The sequence below is a fragment of the Schistocerca nitens genome, chromosome 3 (genome assembly GCF_023898315.1).
Source record: "Schistocerca nitens isolate TAMUIC-IGC-003100 chromosome 3, iqSchNite1.1, whole genome shotgun sequence".
In the NCBI taxonomy this organism is placed as follows: Eukaryota; Metazoa; Arthropoda; class Insecta; order Orthoptera; family Acrididae; genus Schistocerca; species Schistocerca nitens.
In genome coordinates, this window is record NC_064616.1 from 481186505 (window position 1) to 481201265 (window position 14761).

Sequence of the window (14761 nt, forward strand, 5' to 3'; positions counted from 1 at the left end):
CTTGTCCAAAATGACAGTGGACAGTCACGTGTGTTGATCCCTAAAGCTTTGCGGAAAGAAGTGTTGCAGTTACTTCACCAAGGACACTGGGGGATTGTTAGTACGAAACAGTTAGTGCGCCGACACTGTGCTTGGCAAGGTATGGACACCCAATTAAAACACATGACGTCACAGTGTGACGCATGTGCGGAAAATAAGTCCTCTCCGCCACAAACATTCTCTGCTTGGTCTAAGTCGCGATCACCATGGCAACGTGTGCACATAGACTTGTGGGACCTTTTTGGAACATTCGTTGGTTGATTGTGGTAGAGTCTTATAGCAAGTTTCCTTTCGCTGTGCCAATAGTTCGACAACGTCACGTAGCACAGTTCTGGCGTTGTCCCCTATTTTTTGCCTCGTGCACCGTTCCACGCACAGTCAAACGGCGAAGCGGAACATTTTGTCAGAACCTTCTAGCACCAGATGGCCAAACTTCGCATTGCACACACAAGGGACTGTTTCTCGCCTCCTATCGTTCACATTTACGAAATGGACCATAGCCGGCGGTATTGCTTCACGGCCGCCGCAATCGGACAGTGCTCTCCATCTCCTCCACCCTCCTCAGCATCGGGCGCCGAAGTAAGACTCGTGCGGCCATAATACTGTGTTTTTCAAGGTTTTTAGGGGCAGCAGACGGTGGACGCGAGGCGAGATCCATCGTCGACTTGGCACTTGCACGTACCTCATTTCAGGGCCAGACGGATTGCAGCGCCGACATCAAAATCAAATTTGCCACTGTCATGTGCACGGCCATCCTTACGTATCTCCTCCCCCAGATTCACGGACCCCGAGGACAGCGCGGCTACAGCAGCTACCAGAGGGTGTCATCACAACGCCGTGGGACGACCCCATGCAGACGGAGCCTTCGCCTCCTCTCGTCCTACCGATGGAGCAGGACACGCCCACGCCGCAGCAGTCGACGTCTTCCGTCAGGGGCCTCAGGAGGTGGACACGTACCCTTCTTGGCATTTTCCGAGGGACGTTCCCACGAGAGCGAAGCCCCGATGGCGAGGTACGACCGGAAGTCTGACGACCCCTGCAGTCACAGCATCCGGTCTCTCAGAGATTTCACAAGCCTGCATCGCCTCCCGTTGTAGTGCTCCTTACACGACGACGTCCATCGCTTTTGGTGGCGGGGAGGGCGGGGGGGGGGGATGGGGGGGGGACGGTGGGGAGGTCTGTTACGGCGTAAAGCCAAGCGCCAGCACGTCGGGAACGACAGGGAAGAGAAGGCTGTGAGAAGAAGTCATCCAATCTCACACTGAACGGATTTCCCTCCAGGACGACAAAGCGACAGTAGCGGCCCCTATGTGAAGGGACCATAAGCGCCGCGACTGACTGGTGACGACTCAGTTCAATAGCAGCTTCAGGATTAGCGCCTTCGATAGCAGCGTCAACGCTAGACACTTCGCTTGTACTCTCTATGTAGCACAGACTTGGGATTGTCTGTATTGAAGAAGATTGGTTATTTTGTATGTCGCTCTTTGCTTGTGACACATCTGTGGAATTGCTAAAGTTAAGTATTGTAATTTTCTAATTGAAATAAAAGTCATTAATACGACTTGTTTGATTGTTTATCTAGTAAACCGAGTATGCAGCTTTTCCTTGACACTACACCACATACCATAGTTACATTAAGAAATATGTTAGTCTGAAGGAAGCTGAATGGGGAAGCACAGCTGGCTGACTACAATGTGTCTCTTACATACGATTGTTTCAGGTTGAAGCTTTGTCTGAGCGTTATGGTCATGATAGACTCCTTAACGATGTACCCTGGGAAAGGTAACCCTAGTGGGGACTGTTTAAATGATTGATTGTGTCTGGCATAATTTTAGGGTTCAAACAACATTTATTTTTTCTAAAAAAACAGACATAAATTATCATAAATAAATAACAGGTGGTTTAAGACTACTGTGGACAAGGATCCTGGGTTGGCAAAGACAGTTTAACTCTGGGCCTAAAAATATGGATAATGCAATGTGAATTGATCTGACGCTGAGCAGACTTTGATTGATCAAATCTATTGAAGTTTATCTATATAAATGCAGCTGAGAGCAAGTGGCGACTGAGATCTGTACAATGCCGGAGTGGCAGTACGTTACCCTGTTTCCTTCGTGCAGCGATGTAAATTGCATCTGGCGAGATGTGTGTGGCGGAGGCGAGACATGGAGGCGGGACATGTGAATCGATCGCGGCCACGAAACAAATGCGAAAATCTCACAGTCTAGGAATCAGGCAGATGAATCGCAATTTACTCTCTACCAGAGCCCGAAATCATGGGAGATTTCAGTGGGTGACATACCCGTTCGCTGGTCATACCAAGGACCAATCTGGCTCACATATATGACAGAGTGCACAAGAATGCCAAACATCAATATTGGTAAACCAAAAATGAAGAAGTGTGCCCTCGACAAATGAGCAGTCCGAGACATTTGAAGTCACACTATCGGTGCAGTAAGAAGTTCACAATAGGTTCCTCAGTCTGAACTACTCGCAAGTGAAATCAGTCTCAGGACAGATGGTTGGCAGCACACATGCCACAGCCTTGACGAGAAGTCCTTCCAGACTGAAGTCGCACACCCAAGTGCTTCGCTCCTCTCCAGGGGAAAAAAAAAAGAAAAAAAAAAAAAACGTTTTCCCACAAAGTCCACCAACGACACCGAAACTCATGTTAAACCAGGGCCAGAGTTAAGAAACCAGAATCTCAGGGAAAAAAGAAACTGCCAATTACAGGCTTTTTTAAGTTTTTGCAGAGGGGGAAGAAGTTGTGTCACTTCCCATGGCAAAAAGCAAACAGATACAATCTTAAATATCTTTATCTAAAACACCTGTGCCTTGGAGCTTGTTAGTCCTAGCTATGAGGTGTAATAAATATTCTATCTCTAAATGGTTCTCACACGTTTGAGTTTCTTATACAACTGAGGTGGCCGATGGAAGTGGTTCACAGGCCTATTTTCACTATTGGTGAACACAAAAATAGGTGAATGTTTTATTACGTGTGGCTCTGCATACAATGTCAGGTTTACAACTCCACTGTCTAGACGTGTTCCTTCAGTCCGTGGCTCCCAGTCCAGGTCTCTGCTGGCGCCTCGGCAGATAGAGCAGCATTGTTCTGCTGGAGACTTGTCGCAACAAGCGGCTGCCCTGTCTGCCCTGTACAGCTGTGGATCTGTCCAGCAGGATTTACTAAGAGATGGGCTCGCCGCCAATTGCTTTCAACTCCCAAAATTCCATTTCTATGAGCTAAGAACCATAAAAAACCCTCATGCTCTTAGTGCCCTATCACGCTCCATGAACGTCTGCTTGGGCTGATAACTTTCTAGGGTCTCGCTCAAGGTGTGTCCAGTTGTAATGAAATCTTTAATAATTTTGTGTATATGAAAAATAGATGAGAGAGAAAATTGTCCTCTCTCAACTGCATGTAGCATGTAGAAATCTGAGTGTCCACAGCAAGTTTTGCTGAGTAGTTCTTCTCAAGCCCTGCCTGTAGGACACAGCCTTTTAATTCTAGCAAACAAATGGCATAAATACTTCACTTACAGAAACTCATACTGACAAGCAGTAGATTACAGATGAAGCCCATTTGCCCAGGTGCTCAATGACCTCTCAGCTTATCAGTGTTTAAGGCCCTCATAAAAGATCAAGAAAATTTGTCGATTTTTACAATGTTTGCCTAATATATGTTAGTATATGGTGCTGCCTGACGTATTGGTCAAACATCGTGTGTGTCTGACATGTTTGTCAGAAATTGAACAACATACAAGGGGAAGCGCAATAAAATAAAAAAGAATGGAAGTTCTCCAGTTATTTTAAGGACGAAGTAACTACATACTCTATGTGATCAAAAGTATCTGGACACCTGGCTGAAAATGGCTTATAAGTTCGTGGTGCCATCCATCGGTAATGCTGGAATTCAATATGGTGTTGACCCACCCTTAGCCTTGATGACAGCTTCCACTCTCGCAGGCATACGTTCAGTCAGGTGCTGGATGGTTTCTTGGGGAATGGCAGTCCGTTCTTCACGGAGTGCTGCACTGAGGAGAGGTATCGATGTCGGTCGGTGGGGCCTGGCATGAAATCGGTGTTCCAAAATATCCCAAAGGTGTTCTATAGGATTCAGGTCAGGACGATGTTATTGTCGTGTAACAACTCCACCACAGGCCGTGCACTATGAACATTTATCTATATAAATGCAGCTGAGAGCAAGTGGCGACTGAGATCTGTACAATGCCGGAGTGGCAGTACGTTACCCTGTTTCCTTCGTGCAGCGATGTAAATTGCAGCTGGCGAGATCTGTGTGGCGGAGGCGAGACGTGGAAAGACGTGTGTTGAAAGATGCAATCGCTGTCCCCGAACTGCTCTTCAATAGTGGGAAGCAAGAAGGTGCTTAAAACATCAATGTACGCCTGTGCTGTGATAGTACCACGAAAAAAAGGGTGCAAGCCCACTCCATGAAAAACACGATCACATTGTAACATCACCACCTCCGAATTTTACTGTTGGCGCTACACACGCTGGCTGATGACTTTCACCGGGCATTCGCCATACCCACACCCTGCCATCGGATCGCCACATTCTGTACCGTAATTCATTTGTTCAATGTTTACGCTCCTTACACCAAACGAGGAGTCATTTGGCATTTCCCGGCGTGATGTGTGGCTTATGAGCAGCCGCTCGACCATGAAATCCAAGTTTTCTCAAAAATGGCTCTGAGCACTATGGGATTTAACTTCTAAGGCCATCAGTCCCCTAGGACTTAGAACTACTTAAACCTAACTATCCTAAGGATATCACACACATCCATGCCCGAGGCAGGATTCGAACCTGCGACCGTAGCGGTCGCACGGTTCCAGACTGTAGCGCCTAGAACCGCTCGGCCACCCTGGCCGGCTCCAAGTTTTCTCACTTCCTGCCTAACTGTAATAGTACTTGCAGTGGATCCTGATACAGTTTGGAATTCCTGTGTGAGGGTCTGGATAGATGTCTGCCTATTACACATTACGGCCATCTTCAACAGTCGGCGGTCTGTTAGTAAACAGCCGGCCAGAGTAGCCAAGCGGTTCTAGGCGCTTCAGTCCGGAACCACGCGACCGCTACGGTCGCAGGTTCGAATCCTGCCTCGGGCATGGATTTGTGTGATGTCCTTAGGTTAGTTAGGTTTAAGTAGTTGTAAGTTCTAGTGGACTGATGACCTCAGATGTTAAGTCCCATAGTGCTTGAGCCATTTTTTATTCGCTTAAAGTTATTGTTATCATCACGTTTCGAGTGTAACGATTCCTTTCTTATTCTGAAACATTTGAACATCTTATTTTCTCTCTTTCTTCTTCTTTAAACACAGCCCACAGTCATTGTCCGGAATGCTTTGTCTGCATTTGCAGCCATTCCCACTAGTGTCAAAATACAGTATACATGAACAGCTTCTACTTCAAAAGTCACGTTTAATTGACAAACATGTACAGGCTCGTTCTATAAATCAGTGACTAGACAAGAGAAAATTTCACATACAAGTTTGATCGTTTACGAGGGCCTTGTCACACTGTTTACACGCTGTAACGGCGCTGGAGTCTCTGTCACTGCAATCTAATTGGTCAGGTGTAGCGCAGCCGACCGTGTTGTTTGATCCGCCCATGAAAGCGCGCTACAAAGCGCCACTGGCCGGCGGCGGCTCCAGAGCTCGTCTAATGAATAACATTGCCATCACAAACCGCGCGCTAATTAATCCAGTTTGGCTCCCCTTTTTGTGAAGGATGTTTACAGTGATCAACGAGTGATTAAATGCGCAAGACTGCTGTCAAATAATGGGGTCTTACGAAATTCAGGTCATCTTGTCGTCTATCGGTTACGAGATGCCTTTGTTACACTCACAAAGACAATATTCGAATAAGACTCACCACTGATGTACATTTACGTATGTCGCCGTTTTTATCTAATAAACCTAGTGTTACCCGTGCATTTATTTACTCTAGCCGTCTATTAGTCCATCTCCTCCTCCCTCTCTCCCTGTCCATCTCCTCATCCTCCTCTCTCCATCAATCTCTTCCTCCCCCTCTCCGCCCATCTCCTCATTTCACCTCTGTCCGTCCATTTCCTCCACCCCCTCCCTTCTCTGTAGGTTAGCCTTTTAGCACCCACACCCCCACCACAATGGGAGGTTGGTGGTTTTTTCCCTACACATTAGCCGGCCGGGGTGGCCGAGCGGTTCTAGGCGCTACAGTCTGTAACCGTGCGACCGCTACTGTCGTAGGTTCGAATCCTGCCTCGGGCATGGATGTGTGTGATATCCTTAGGTTAGTTAGGTTTAAGTAGTTCTAAGTTCTAGGGGACTGATGACCTCAGCAGTTAAGTCCCATAGTGCTCAGGGCCATTTGAACCATTTTTGGCTAGAAGGAGATGTGTGTATGACATTTACTGCAAATATTCAGGATGATACAGGACCCCTTCCTATCTCGTTTTATGCAACCTGTAGTGTTATAGCTGGCCTTCAGAAAGCATGCTCGTGAGTTTCATGCCATGCAAAAACTATTTGTCATCCAGAAAAAATGAACAGGACGATTTTGTAGGAAATTCAATATAGTTAAATTTCGTACCAGAATACCACTACACTAGAGGCCGTAGTTTTTGTCTGGTTGGTGGCCGGTGTGGCCGAGAGGTTCTAGGCGCTACAGTCTGGAACCGTGCGACCGCTACGGTCGCAGGTTCGAATCCTGCCTCGGGCATGGATGTGTGTGATGTCCTTAGGTTAGTTAGGTTTAATTAGTTCTAAGTTCTAGGTGACTGACGACCTCAGAAGTTAAATCGCATAGTGCTCAGAGCCATTTGAAGCCTTTTGTGTGATTCAAGAAAGAAAGTAAGCTTCAATTGAAAACCCAGTTCCACATTCACCACCACCGTTTAAGATTTCTAATATGTTGTTCATGGCACTCCTTCTTACCACTGTAAAAAAATTTGCGATTCCACGAATTATTTCCCACATTCAACCAGTTTTATGTCGTCGTTGGTTGGCATTATTAAGCCACCGGCTTATTCGAGCATTTAAAAATTGTAAAACTGACATGTGTATAAATTTTACCTAAAATTTTGTTAATTTTAACAGCATAAAATACATAAGAGTTCTGACTAAGAAACTACCGCACTTGTAAGGGTTACGTTTGGTTCGAATTGTCAACGTAAACAGTTTTATGGTAACGTCTTTTTCTTTCATTTGCCTCAAGGGCACATTTAAATTAATAATATTAACGAGATAGACGACTGTGCTGATGGCACTGTAGCGTAATTAATAGAGACCAGAGAACGTCGAATATCGGGAATAGTTCGTGTACTCGAAAATTTTTTAATAGTGGTAGGGAGGAGTGCCACAAAAAACATATTGGAAATCCAGACTATAGAGGGATGAGCTTTACCAACACAGAAGTAATATATTAAAACGTCTTGCCTCCTACGGCAGTTCATCTGAATGGCCAAAAAATCCTTTAGAGATCACGTTGGTACGTTTTTCTTGAATAACTCGAAAACCTTGGAGTCCAGTGAGAACGTATCCAGTACAAAATTTAACTACACCAAATTTCCTACGAATAGGTGAAACATTTCATTTTTTTTTTCCTGTGTCGCTAATATACTACTGGCTATTGAAATTGCTACGCCAAGAAGAAATGCAGATGATAAACAGGTGTCCATTGGACAAATATATTATACTAGAACTGACATGTGATTACATTTTCACGCAGTTTGTGTGCACAGATCCTGAGAAATCAGTACCCAGAACAACCACCTCTGGCCGTAATAAAGGCCTTGATACGCCTGGGCATTGAGTCAAACAGAGCTTGGATGGCGTGTACAAGTACAGCTGCCCATGCAGCTTCAACACGATATCACAGTTCATCAAGAGTAGTGACTGGCGTATTGTGGCGAGCCAGTTGCTCGGCCAACATTGACCAGACGTTTTCAACTGATGAGATATCTGGAGAATGTGCAGGCCAGGGCAGCAGTCGCATATTTTCTGTATCCAGAAAGGCCCGTACAGGACCTGCAACATGCGGTCGTGCATTATCCTGCTGAAATGTAGGGTTTCGCAGGGATCGAATGAAGGGTAGAGCCAAGGATCGTAACACATCTGAAATGTAACGTCCATTGTTCAAAGTGCCGTCAGTGCGAACAAGAGGTGACCGACACGTGTAACCAATGGCACCCCATACCGTCACGCTGGGTGTATGACGATGACGAATACACGCTTCCAATGTGCGTTCACCGCGATGTCGCAAACACGGATTCGGCCATCATGAAGCTGTAAACAGAACCTGGATTCATCCGAAAAAATGACGTTTAGCCATTCGTTAACCCATGGTCGTCGTTGAGTACACCATCGCAGGCGCTCCTCTCTGTGATGCAGCGTCATGGGTAACCGCAGCCATGGTCTTCGAGCTGATAGTCCATGCTGCTGCAAACGTCTTCGAACTGTTCGTGCAGATGGTTGTTGTCTTGCAAACGTCCGCATCTGTTGACTCAGGGATCGAGACGTGGCTGCACGATCCGCTACAGCCATGCGGATAAGAAGCCTGTCATCTCGACTGCTAGTGATACGAGGCCGTTGGGATCCAGCACGGCGTTCCGTATTACCCTCCTGAACCCACCGATTCCATATTCTGCTAACAGTTATTGGATCTCGACCAACTCGAGCAGGAGTGTCGCAATACGATAAACCGCAATCGCGATAGGCTACAATCCAACCTTTATCAAAGTCTGAAACGTGATGGTACGCATTTCTCCTCCTTACACGAGGCATCACAAGAACGTTTCACCAGGTAACGCCGGTCAACTGCTGTTTGTGTATGCGAAATCGGTTGGAAACTTTCCTCATGTCAGTACGTTGTAGGTGTCGCCACCGGCGCCAACCTTGCGTGAATGCTCTGAAAAGCTAATCATTTGCATGTCACAGCATGTTCTTCCTGTCGGTTAAATTTCGAGTCTGTAGCACGCCATCTTCGTGGTGTAGTAATTTTAATGGCCGGTAGTGTAATAGGAACGTTGCGAATGAGAGACTATGGTAATCTTGCTTGTGGTTTTAGTAGGTCAGATGTAACATTGTTGGTTGTATAAATCGACATCGGTAGGGTCAGCTGAATCGCTCTGTATCTGCCTGATTCTCTGCTGTTTTACACAACGTCGCACCAGATAAGTTGCTAAATTTGTTTATGGTATCTATCCATGTGGTTTGATCTTAGGTCTCAAAACACTTTGACAAAATTATTGGCTCCTGCAGAGCTTATTCGCGCGACCTGGTTGTAAAAGTATGAAGTGCACCTATACGTTTAAAAGTCTTCCAAGTCAACTATATACAGAAAATAAATACGAGCAGGTCGTTTCCGACCATTTTGCGTGACTCTTTCTCATTCACACACACATTTAGCGCTAGTGAGGAATCTTACTCTGACAGTATTTTTATGCAAGTAAGCCATGTAGCCGGCCGCTGGTGGCCGAGCGGTTCTGGCGCTACAGTCTGGAACCGCGCGACCGCTACGGTCGCAGGTTCGAATCCTGCCTCGGGCATGGATGTGTGTGTTGTCCTTAGGTTAGTTAGGTTTAAGTAGTTCTAGGTTCTAGGGGACTTAAGGCCTCAGCAGTTGAGTCCCATAGTGCTCAGAGCCACTTTTTAAGCCATGTAACTAACAAATTTGGTCCCATAGTGCATCTTTCCAGATAGTAGGTAACCAGTAAATCCTCGATTCCTTAGAGAATGTAAATCCCCTCCATAAAACAGCTTCAAACTTATGATTACTTTACAAATGAGTTAATGTGTTAAATATTTGACGTTAAGTACGTAAACAAGAAAAGGTTTGAAATTATATTTATAGATTGTTTGAAGGAGCTAAGTGTCTTGATAACTATAGTTGGGGTAATCTGCGTGCGTTCCGTTCTGAGAAAAGGAAGTTTACCACTCGGCTCAACGCTTATGACATCACATCTCCTGAACTATGGGTCGTACAAAGATAAAACTTTGCAGGTATAGTCCATTATACATGTGAATACTCCCTGAAAAAGTTTTACGAATATACGAGTAATATATTAAAATGTCATGCCTCATGATGCATTTTAACTGCATGAACACCGAATAGTTAATAAGAGAGAAACATTTTTCCTTGTATCATTTTATTGCAGTTGTCATAAAAAATAATCTTAAACGTTTGAAATATTTGTTGCAAGTCACTGAGTGCTCTCATTCCATACACTGGATGATACGGTATGGGTATCTGCACGCGGTGTGTTACAAAATGGTTCAAATTGCTCTGAGCACTATGGGACTTAACATCTGTGGTCATCAGTCCCCTAGAACTTAGAACTACTTAAACCTAACTAACCTAAGGACATCACACACATCCATGCCCGAGGCAGGATTCGAACCTGCGACCGTAGCGGTCGCGCGGTTCCGGACTGAGCGCCTAGAACCGCTAGACCACCGCGGCCGGCGGTGTGTTACACTACTTTATCACCCCCACCCCTGTTGAAGGTGGGTAGTTCTTACCTACACCCTGCTTCTTTCCAGATAGCAAGAGAGTAGTAGGGAACTGGCGGTGCCGGTACAATTGTGATATAAAATTGATATGCAAGATAATTAAATTTATCAATTAATCACCTCCACTCCAAGCAACCCCCATCCCCGATCACGCCCACTCCCACCCCCGGATGACGTAACGTGTTTTCTCCTCCGCACGTGTGCCCCAGCCTCCTCCTCTCCCTCGCCCCTCCTCACCCTAACATATCCTTTTGGCGGGAATTTCGAATTCTAGCGGGACTTTCTTCATCTCAGAGCTGTGCAGACATCCCCCCCCCCCCTATGCCCCCAACCCGAAAATTGACGGGAAATTGAAATTGGCAGTATCCTTTCTGGGACTCGATCCCTGGTCCTCCTGGTTGGAAAGTTCAACTGTACCCTCCTAACACAATTAAACCTCCAGAGGAGCTAGGAATTGCGGGGAAATTAAAAATGGCTGTGCCATTTCTGGGGCTCAAACCCTGATTCTAGTTGATGGAAAGCCCAAGTGCACCCCCTAACACATGAAAACTGTCCAGATGTGGGAGAGGAAGGTTAGGTTATTGTACTTATTTATTTTGGTTGGGAAACTGGCACAAAGATCGATCCTAATTACGTAATTAATCACTAAGATCGTGCCTAATTACACAACTATAAGCGTTGCGCTACACAAGGACGGCGTAACAGCACAAAAAGTGACGATACCATACAACTGGTGTTATCCTGCTGGGGAAAAATTTCACAATACCACTAGAAACTGACGCAAATATCCATCTCAATTACGTAATTAATCACAAATATCTGGCCTAATTACACAACTATATGGATAACGGTACACAAGGACGGCATAAAAGGGCAATACACCACAAAAACTGACGATACCATAAAACTGACATCTGTTGACAGTTTTCACAGAAAATGGCATTCCTGTCAACGGAAACAACGTCAGTGATGCAGTCAGAACACCCATCGAACGGGATAGTGTTTGGTGGGTAGGCCCACATCCACAGTTGCTGTGTATACAGTCACCGACGGTGCACTATAGCACAAAGAAGACGCCTACGAGACTCGCTGCGATGGAGGGCAGTAAGAAGAATGGAAGCAGGACAGTCCCAAAGGCAGTAAGAAGAATGGAAGCAGGACAGTCCCAAACTAGTGAGTCCCGAGGGCTTGTTGTGAACCATTCTGTTGCTTCTCGGATCAAGCAACAATTTATAGAGACCGAAACAGTACACCAATGGCCAGGGCAGTGCAGACCACGTGTGATATTAGAAAGAGAGGACCGTTATTTGCATGTTAGGGCACGATGGGACCGCCTTAGCGCTGCATGGCAACTGGCATCTGACCTCCCAGCACTTACTGCACGTGTGTCGAGACAAACGTTTTCCAGAAAGCTCCAACAGAGTGGCCCTTATTGTTGGAGACTTGCTGCATGTGTACCTCTGATGCGTTTTCAAGGAAGGTAACGTGTAGAGTGGAGTCACCAACAATGCACTCTGGGATGTCGAACAGTGGGTCAATGTTCTTTTCACAGATGAGTCCCGATTTGGTCTAGAGAGTGATTCTCGACGCATTCGCATATGGAGGAAACGTGGAACACGATTTCGGGACCCAAACATTATGGGAAGAGGCTGATATCAGGGAGGATCTCTAATGTTGTGGGCAGGGATTATGTTGAGCAACGAACACCACTTCACGAAATCGTATGGATGAGTGGGCAAGGTTTGATTTGATTTGATTTTATCAGGGAAGCAAAAACGACACTGGTCAAACCCGCTGCTGCTTGCACCGAAACAGAGTTTATTGTGTGGTATCGTTCCCTGTGTCTCTAGTAGAGCCCACCAATGCCCTTGAACAGTCCAAGGAGATCCTTTACCAGTGCTTTGCTAGACACAGTTTCCTCAGGTCTGGTTGATCCGAATATTCCGTGTCTTTTAATCTCCAATGCCTTGCATTCGAAGACCAAATATGATTTGGCTTCCTCGCTAACACCACATATTCTATGTTTGGAGTCTTCTTCTATTATCCCCATTGTATGTAGGTGTTTTTTTGAAATAGTCAATAGTCCAACCATGAGTTTCATTTCTCTCCTGTAGAAGCCCAGGACTGAGAGACTTCTCTTGGAAAATGGCTTCGGCATCAATATCTTGCCATGTTTTTACTTCTGGATCTTTGCCCAATATTCTACATGCTTTCTCCTTGTCCAGTCTCGTGGTTTTATTTTGATCATCGCCTTGGTGATTATCAGGACAGGTTCCGGTCCAACAATTGGTGTCATTGCCCCTATGCTGACCAACCTATCGGTTTACTCATTACCACTAATCCCTGAGTGACCACGGACTGACAATAGGTTTACCCTATTGCTTTCCCCTAGCTCCACAAGGACTTTGTGGCATTCTGCCACAATCTTTGATCTTGTAGCAGAGGCTGCCAGTGCTTTCAGGGCTGCTTGGCTGTCTGAATAAATGAAAATACTATGACCTCTGTAGCACCTCCCGAAATTCTCTTCCACGCACACCCCGATAGAGATATTTTTGCCTGAAACACAGTGGCCATCTTCCCTAGAGAGATTTCTCTCTCCAACCTTGGCTGCACTCCGTATACCGTCCGCACCTTGTGGTCTATTGGCTAGAGTTGCTGCCTCTGGATCACGAGGTCCCATGTTTGATTCCCGGCCGGGCTGGGGATTTCATGTGCCTGGAGACTGGGTATTTGTGTTGTCCTCATCATTTCGCCATCATCATCATTCGTTAACGAGGCTAGATTGGACTCTGTAAAGATTGGGCTCTGTATGGGCGCTGATGAGCGCGCAGTTGAGCGCCCACAAACCAAACATCATCATCATCGCTCCATATACCTTGGATCCAACACCTTGGCCTTCCCAGTACGGTGTCGAAATTTGTTCTCCCAGAGCTCTCTACTTCCAATTATTACACTGAAAGGCTTGTTGAAGCAGGTGGAAATTATTACATAGTCGGCCAGCATTTCCCCAACCATACCTATGTCTACCTCAGTCATTATTTTAGTGTGAGATCCTGTGTACCCCAGTGAGTTCCAGTTTTTGCCAGTGTTTAGGCTGTGTACTCCAGCTGCTGCCTCTACCTTTACTCACAGGTGTAATGGGGGCATGTCCAGCATGGTTCCCATCCCAGCAATAGGTATCCTGCTAATTTTGCCTGTAATGGCTAAGCTGGCCAATCTCTGTACCTTAGAAATCTCCTTACAATCTATCTCCTGTTCTACCTTTTTCCACCACACTGTAGCCCCATAAGTGATCATAGGTCTTATTACTGTGGTGTATATCCAGTATATACTCTAGGGGCTTAAGCCGCAGTTTTTACCACAAGCTCTCCTGGTACTCATTAGAGTACCTCTCGCCCTGGAACAGGTGCTGCTTATGTGAGGGGTCCACGGTAGTTTCTCATCCAGGGTTACCCATAGATATTTCACTATCCCCTTCACTGGTAGAGTTTCATCGAGAAGCCTTAGATTCCAATATGTGTGTTGGATCTGCTTCCTTGTAAATGATACTACAACAGTCCTCTTAGGACAGACCCTTAGATCCTGTTTCCTGCACCAATTTTGCACAATGTTCAATGCTCCTTGTACCATAGCTCTGACTGTATTTGAAAATTTGCCAAGTATTACTTCGACAAGATCGTCTGCGTATCACTGGCAAAAGTACTATCTAGAGTTTAATATTACAATGAGTTTATTCACCACAAGGTTCCACAGTAGCGGGGACAGGACCCCTCCTTGTGGACAGCCTCTGCTGGTGTTGATTACCATTTTTTCTTGCATCATGCTGGCTTCTACCTTTCTATCACTAAGCATGGCTCTAATCCACCTGCAAATGGTGGTCTCCAAGCCATGCACCTTTGCTGCCTTAACCATGGATTCGAAGGTCGTGTTGCTAAAAGCCCCTTCGATGTCCAAGAAGATGCTGAGGGATATTTCCTGAAAGTGAAGTCCTTTCTCCCCCTTCCCAACAAGTTGGTGGAGTCCAGTTTCACTCGATTTTCCTGGTTGGTATGCATGTTGGTATATGTGTAGAGGGACTAGTTAACCTCCTCTCCCTAACATGCACGTAGACTAGTTTTTCTAATGTTTTAAGAATAAAGGACAGAATGTTTATAGAATGAAATTTTCACTCTACAGCGGAGTGTGCGCTGATATGAAACTTCCTGGCAGATTACA